Below are 6,598 nucleotides of genomic sequence, written 5' to 3' on the forward strand. Positions count from 1 at the left end.
ACAATTATATTTTTTTGCAAAACTAGTAATGGCGCACCCCTAACTGGTGCGCCATTAGTAACCAGGGTTACTGACCAGCTAGAAATTTTGGACAGCCACACCTACCACACTCACTTTCCCCACTTCATTCTCTCCACCTCCTCCTCCAAGCTTGTCTCGGGTGTCTCCTCCTCCTCACCTCATTTGCACCATAGATTCACCCAAATTAAGTGGTTAAATTACCTTTTTGTGATTGGTAAGAAGGGGAAAGCTTTCTTTATGTTGTAGATCTACTTTTTTCTCCCTCCAACGACAATGTGCACATGCACTTTTTATGGCCTAGCTAGATGTACGTATGTTTGTGGAGTTGCATATGCTTGTGGTGTTGCATATATGTTTGTGTTTGCAGGTACCGGTATTTGAAATGCGATAGTTGCCAATATTTTGCCAGAATGTTGATTCATTTCCGCTTCGGCGAGAATTTGGCACTATGCATTCTTTTTGGTCCTATTTTTAGGCAAAGTCATGCCAAATTTTTCTTGGTTCTAAAATATCGTTTTGCTCTACCCCGCAGGCGACCATGGTCCGCACAATGACCGAAGTCATCGTGAATAGGTTTTTGAGCTCCGCGAAGGCCGAGATGCTTCAAAAGAATGAGATAGAGATAAGATGTCCGTGTCGAAGATGCAAGCTGAAGAGCCTTATTGTGGACCCGGATTCCAGGTAGGTGCGGGACCACCTGCTCTTGCGTGGTTTCATGGATGGCTGTCAGTGGCAAGGTGATGAAGATGACTATGAAGTCGTCCATGGGGGCCGGGCAAGAAATGAGGAAGGGCAGCAAGACAACCACCGCAGCGAAGGCAGGAGAGAAGAAAAAGAATCTCCAGGACATGATCACGACGGTGATGCAGTACACAATCATCATGTTGAAGATGCGGGGCATGATGATGAGGAAGATCAAGATGAAGGGCATAATCATGAAGATGAAGATGCCGGAGCAGACGACGATGGACCATCGATGGGCTGGGTGCAGGACCCTCATATTGAAGAGCTACTTCTCAAGCAGACAGATAACGCAAGAGCTGCCGCCCGAGAGAAAGCCAAGATGGATCAACTGGAGATAGACGCGGTTACTCCATTAATTGTTATAAGGATGCAGGCCTGAGGATACCCGCCTGAAAGTAACGCTCATGGCTCTGGAGATGAAGGTAAGACACAAAATGACCGACGCATGTTTCGACGAGAACATGTCATTCTGGCACGAACATCTTCCCAAGGGGAACAAGTGCCCGACTAGTTTCGAGGAGGCGAAGAAAATCGTGTGTCCTCTGGATTTACCGCACGTGAAATACCATGTGTGCATGAACAATTGCATCATTTATCGTGACGAGCACGCGGAGTCTACCATATGTCCGGTGTGCGGCGTCACTCGATACAAGAAGAGGAAGAAATCTCCTCGAAAAGTGGTGTGGTACTTTCCGATCACTCCTCGTCTGCAGCGGTATTTTGCGGACCCTAAGCTAGCAAAGTTCCTGCGTTGGCATGCGGATAGGGAGGAGAAGAAGCGAGAAAATGACGGAAATGATCCGGAGATAAATAAAAAAGACAAGATGCTGAGTCACCCTAAGGATGCGAGCCAGTGGCAAGCGTTGAACTTCGAACACCCAGAATTTGGGGACGATCCAAGGAACATCGTGCTACGCGGGAGCACCGATGGAGTCAATCCGTTTGGCAGCCAGAGAAGCACACATAGCACATGTCCTATGTTTGTGTGGATGTACAACCTTCCCCCTAGTTGTGCATGAAGAGGAAGTACATTCACATGAGTATGCTAATTAAAGGGCCGAAACAACCAGGGAACGACATCAATCTGTATCTGGGGCTGCTGAAAGAGGAGCTAGACACGCTGTGGAAAACGCCAGCCAATACATGGGACGCCGCAGAGAAAGAATATTTCCCTATGAGAGCCACACTGCTCACGACAGTGCACGACTATCTCGGTTACGGATATGTCGCGGGGCAGGTGGTCCATGGATTTTCTGGGTGCGGCAGGTGCATGGATGACACAATGTATCGCCAGCTAGATAGAGATCCCGGGTGTTCGAAAACCGTGTTCATGGGACATCGAAGGTGGCTTCGCGACGATGACCCATGGAGAAAACGCAAGGATCTGTTCGATGGTGAAACCGAACCCCGAAGACGCCCACGTACGAGGAGCGGGGAGGAAATAAACGAGGTGTTGAAAAATTGGAAAGATTGCCCACTACCGGGAAAGAACCAAAAGGTGCCAGAGCCGGGAAAGAAGTGAAAGGCGCCAGAGCCACTGCTGAAGGTATGGAAAACAAGGTCTGTTTTCTGGGACTTGTCGTACTAGAAGATCCACCGTGTGCCTCACAACCTTGATGTCATGCATATCATGAAGAACGTGTGCGAGAGTCTCCTTGGTACCCTGCTCAACATGTCAGAGAGGACCAAAGATGGGCCGAAAGCAAGGGCAGACATGAAATCAATGGGCATCAGGGAGGAGCTTCACGGTAATGATGATGATGATGATGATGATGATGATGATGATGATGATGATGATGATGATGATGAGGCGAAGCAGGACACAGAAAGTCGTCGCAAAGGCAAAAAGGCCAAGAAGATTGGAAATGACTACCCTCCCGTGTGCTTCACTCTAAGTCAGGAGGAGATCGAGAAGTTTTTCACCTGCCTCGTAGGAGTAAAACTTCCTTACGGTTACGCGGGGAAGATAAGCAAATACCTAGACTCAACAAAGAAGAAGTTCAGCGGGATGAAGTCTCACGACTGTCACATGCTGATGACGCAGATACTTCTAGTTGCAATCTGTGGGATCATGCACGCGCACGTCCGTGAAACGCTATTTGGCCTATGCAACTTTTTCAACGTCATCTCTCGGAAGTCAGTTGGCGTGAGGCAACTCACAAGGCTACAGGAAGCGATCGTGGTGATACTATGCGAGCTTGAGATTTACTTCCCGCCCGCATTCTTCGATGTTATGGTGCATCTGCTGGTCCATATCGTGGAGGATATCATCCAACTCGGGCCGACGTTCCTGCACAGCATGATGCCGTTCGAAAGGATGAATGGTGTCATCAAAGGATACATTTGCAACATGTCACGTCTAGAGGGAAGCATAGCCAGGGGCTTTCTGACGGAAGAGTGCATCTCCTACTACACGAATTATCTAGGCATCAAGAATCCCGTTGGTCTGCCCGTCAACAGGCACCTCGGCAGGCTCGCTGGATGGGGTCACCGCGATGGTCGCCGTGAAATGCATGTCGACTACGAGGGTCGAGTCGCCGAGTTTGAAAGAGCAAACCTAGTCGCTCTACAAAACATAGACGTGGTCGATCCTTGGGTGGTAGAGCACAAAACCTTTACTGAGAAGACGTACAATGACCGAGGCCAACAGAGGACAGACGGAGATATAATCAACACTACAAAAAAATACACTTCCGTGATGATACGTGTTTGTCACAGTAGGTCGCGTTTTTTGTCATGCATGTACATCCATGACAAATTTATGACAAAATCAAGATAGTCATACATGTGCTATCGTAGAAGTGTTCCATGACATTACCAAAATTATCATCACGGAAGTGTCCACTTCCATGACGATAAATCACGCGTCACAGAAGTGCCTTCGTCAAGGGTGACTGACATGTGGCATCCACTGTAATTGAACGCCGTTAAGCTATCGGGTCGGGTTTTGGATCCAATAACCCGTTAACAGCCCCGACCAATGGCGATTTTCCACGTTTAAAATCATCATTGGCTGGAGGAGACACGTGTCAGGTCCGCGTTGGCACAGGTGTCACTCATCCAATGGGCGAGACGAGCCTATGATATGTTGACACGTGGACCAGCCCATCAAGTTTAAATGGGCCGGCCCAACTGAACTCCCACAAGATTTTGCGGACCATAATGGGCCGGCCCAGCTAAAGGCCCACGAGATTTTGTGGACCATAATGGGCTGGCCCAGCTAAAGGCCTGCCGGGGTACTGATCCACGGGCACCTATGGGACCGGCGGACCGAGTCCCTTTCGGTTCGGCGGGGGCGGAGATCGCGCAAAGAGCAAATCGAGGCGATGCGCGCGAGCGATTTACCCAGGTTCGGGCCGCACGGATGCGTAAAACCCTACTCCTGCTTCGTGGTTTGTATTGATTTCTTGCTCGGGAGCGCGAAGTGCTACAGTACACTTCAGCGGCTCACGAGACCGAGCGTGAGTGTATCTGAGTTAGCTAACCCCCCCTACGTTGCACATGGGCATCCTTTTATATGCTCAAGGGGTCACCAACAGGTGGCAACGGAGGCAAAGGGTAAAAATGGAAAGGTGCTGCGGTAGGCACAGCTACCTGCTACAATGTGTCATACCTAATCCTGACGGCAGGGGACAAGGGCCTTAAATGCCCGTCTGCGTCGCCTAAACAGTGTAAAAGGGATCGTCAGGGACGCCACCATTCGCCATGATGGCAAACTTCTCAGCGTCGCTTGCCACCGCACGCCGCTGGCTGCACAGTCTCCTGCCACGTACGTTTGGAAGGGTCCCAGAGCGACACGTTGGTGGATGTGCTGGAGCGTGGGCACGGAGAGGTGGCTTGCCGCCGCAAGCGCCTTGCCGCGGTCGTTGTCTTGTCGCGTCCGGGAGCTTGTCGCTCACCGGGCCTTGCCGGGGCGCGTAGCGCGCCGCGGCAGGTTCCTTGAGATGCCTTGGGTGGCCTTCCCAGCGACCTCCTCTTGCCGGGGTCTTGAGATGCCTTGGATGGCCTTCCCGGCAAGCTCCTCTTGCCGGGGTCTTGTCTCTTTGACTTAGATACTTTGTTCTTGAATGGCTTCAAAGGAACCACGGAGGACCTTGGCGGTCACCCGGCAAGCCTTGCCACGGGACGCTGCGACTGCCCGTGCACAAGTTCGGGATACTAGGGTACCCCTACTCTAGTACACCGACAGGAGCCCCCGGGCCTGGGCCATACACGGTGCCGAGCGCTGTTGGGCCAGGCCCAAAACAGGGCACGGGCACACGCGGCCTAGGTTACACCGTATCTCACTCCGTATCCACCGCACCCTCCCCGAACAGCACGCGTCGGATGCGGCATCGTGGGAGAGATCGTGGGTGGTTAATTTATTTGGAAATGCGGAACGTCCGCCCCCTCCCTCTTTATAAGCAGAGGAAACAGGGGTAGTTCGCCCATTTGCCCGTTGCCGTTCCAATCTCAGAAATCTCCGCCGCTCCCTCGTCTTCCCAAAGCTGAGAGAGAGAGAGAGCAGCGCTCCGCCCCCCATCGCCACCAGCACTACCAACGCCGTCAACCTCCTCCACTGCTTCCGCCATGGCTCCAAAGGCCAACAAGGGGAAGGGCGTGAAGTCGACCGAGGCGCAGCAATTCTGCACTCGACCATTGTGCAACAATTCTGCGCTCGACCGCATCTGTGCAATGATGCCGGAGTGCGACTCGCATGGGATTGTGCCAACTTGGCAGGAGCCTGCAGACGACGTCGTGCAGCAGTTCTTCGATGACTTGGTGGAAGTGCCCATCCGCCCCGACGAGAAGGACAGCCTCACCCGCGACACCACAGATGCGGAGATGGCGCTCATCGCCACTAGGCTGGAGGAGGCGGCGGCAGCCGCGGCCGCGGGCGAGTTCGGGTTCACTGTGGAGGAGGCCGATGCAGCAGAAGCGGCAAGCCGTGCCGAGCGAGGGGAGCCTGCCGGCAAGAAGGAGCTTGCCGGGTGTGACGCCGAGCCGAGCGAGCCCGCCAAGGACACGAGCGGCTCGTTGGAAATCAACTCCTCTTCCTCCTCATCTTCGGGCAGCTCGCCGCGAGCAGAGCCTCCATCCCCACCAAGAAGGCGTCTCCGCAAGGTCGGTGACGTGGCGGAGCAGCAGGCGAGTGAACAGCCGCTGCGCCGCGCGACACGCTCCACCGCGGCAAGCACTGTTGCCGCGGGAGCATCTCACGCTGCAACGACAACTGGAGCGGGGCCCTCCCGGACCACCGCTTCTACTCCAGCCGGAGCGGGGTCGTCTTAGACCACCGCCACTGCTCCCGCCAAGCGGCCAAGGGAAGCCACTCCTCCGCCTCCTCGCGCCGGACATGGGCCAGACTTCGACTTCTCCGCGTTCAGCTCCGACGAGGAAGAAGAAGAAGAGTAAGCTTCTCTTGCTGTATTTGTAGTTCTTCAATTCTTGCTGTTCATTTTGTTTCTCACTTGGTTTTCCCTGAACCTGTTCCTCTTTAGGACTCTGGCCCAGAGAGCGGCAAAGAGGGCTAAGGTCCCGGTGATCGTCGTCGAGGACGAGCCTACTGCGACAGCAGGTGGCGCGCCCGAGACAACCTTGCCGGAACCGGCGACTTTTCTCCAGGGCAGCCCCCAGCGTAAGTGTATGATTTACTTTCTACTGTGAGGCGCGCTTGGGTACTTGTCTTTGCTGATATCTGCTTGTTGACTTGTGTAGGAGCCGAGCAGCCCCACCAGGAGCCAAGGGAGAATGCCCCGACAAGGGAGAATTCTCCGGCAGGGGAGGGCTTCCCAGTAAGGGAGAAGTCTCCAGCAAGGGAGGGTTCTCCGGCGAGGGATAGCACCAGCGGCCC

This window comes from Triticum urartu, chromosome 3 (assembly GCF_003073215.2).
Source record: "Triticum urartu cultivar G1812 chromosome 3, Tu2.1, whole genome shotgun sequence".
Taxonomy (NCBI): domain Eukaryota; kingdom Viridiplantae; phylum Streptophyta; class Magnoliopsida; order Poales; family Poaceae; genus Triticum; species Triticum urartu.